General features: G+C 41.2%; 1 protein-coding gene across 18 annotated transcripts in view; it reads left to right on the forward strand.

Moving 5' to 3' along the window:
- Positions 1-432, forward strand: part of LOC107266630 (nuclear receptor corepressor 2) — a 58,307-nt gene that overhangs the window by 46,228 nt on the left and 11,647 nt on the right. The gene's annotated exons all lie outside the window — the stretch shown is intronic.

Raw genomic sequence — 432 nt, forward strand, 5'->3', positions numbered from 1 at the left:
CCCCCTCCCAGGCAGCAGGGATCTTTTTATCGGATATATCTATTTAGAAATATAAGAGTGAATGTACACAAGAAGCCCAGGGTTCTAGGAATCTTGGATATAGACGAAACAGAACGCTCGGTTTAATGCCCCAAGCCCGGTTGGGACAAGCTGAGCAAATACTTTTCACGATATTGCTAGGCACGCGGGTTTCGAGGGTTCTTTCTCCGTTTCTGGAGATCGTGCACCCCTCCAGATTCTCAGTAGCTCGTGTACCAATTGGTTCACTCACTTATCTTCTCCACCCTCTTGTACTCCTCGCGTTTCACCTCACTTATTTTCTGCTTTCAAACTCGTTAAGTCGTCTGTGAGATTTTTGGGAAATTTTTTTACTCTCCGATTCAATCTTTTTACCGTATCTTTTTTTTTTTTTTTTTTTTTTTTATAAAAAAA

Source organism: Cephus cinctus, unplaced genomic scaffold (assembly GCF_000341935.2).
Source record: "Cephus cinctus unplaced genomic scaffold, Ccin1 Ccin1_scaffold0330, whole genome shotgun sequence".
Classification (NCBI taxonomy): Eukaryota; Metazoa; Arthropoda; class Insecta; order Hymenoptera; family Cephidae; genus Cephus; species Cephus cinctus.